At 51.9% G+C, this 616-nt stretch overlaps 1 pseudogene across 1 annotated transcript in view; it reads right to left on the bottom strand.

Moving 5' to 3' along the window:
- Positions 1-588, bottom strand: part of LOC119588197 — a 22606-nt pseudogene extending 22018 nt beyond the window's left edge. The window contains exon 1 of the transcript XR_005230068.1: positions 412-588. The product of XR_005230068.1 is annotated as a ubiquitin carboxyl-terminal hydrolase 14-like (transcript). The remainder of the gene's footprint in view (positions 1-411) is intronic.
- Between the last annotated feature and the right edge of the window lie 28 nt (positions 589-616).

Raw genomic sequence — 616 nt, forward strand, 5'->3', positions numbered from 1 at the left:
CTGCAAGATTGGATGGCGCTGTGACACTAAACAATCGCCCTTCCAGCAATAGTGACATCCCCCCCGAGGCCGCCTGCAAGCCCCGAGGCCGCCTGCAAGCCCCGAGGCCGCCTGCAAGCCCCCAACCCAGACCGACCCCAAAGGCCACAATTCCTCCCAAACGTCCAATTTCCTCCCGTCATTTCCTTCCGCGACTTCCATTACCTGACATTCCCGACGCAAATACATCTCTCGTAACATCACATTTCAACTAATCAATTTGTAAGAAAGCTTAATGGTTGATCTCTCTCGGTCATCAAACATCCAATCAAGAAAAAACGGGGGAAAGAAAAGGTTTATAAACACTAGACATTCCTTAAAAACAAGGTCTGATCCGAGGGCGTTATTCCTCGGCATCTCAAATATACATACCACTGAAGACTGTCATGGCGAAAGGTCCTCAACAAAGAATCGCTTTCCCCAGCGTGGCTCCTCCCGATACCCGTCGAGGACGCAGCGCCGGGAATAAAGTTGTCAGGAGGTGAGGTCGCCGCTGACCGTGAGGTTCAGACACAACGCGACACCGACCCTCGACTTCCTTGCGAGGGGAAACGGACGTAAATTTTTAGGCGGAGTT

Source organism: Penaeus monodon, chromosome 23, assembly GCF_015228065.2.
Source record: "Penaeus monodon isolate SGIC_2016 chromosome 23, NSTDA_Pmon_1, whole genome shotgun sequence".
NCBI lineage: Eukaryota > Metazoa > Arthropoda > Malacostraca > Decapoda > Penaeidae > Penaeus > Penaeus monodon.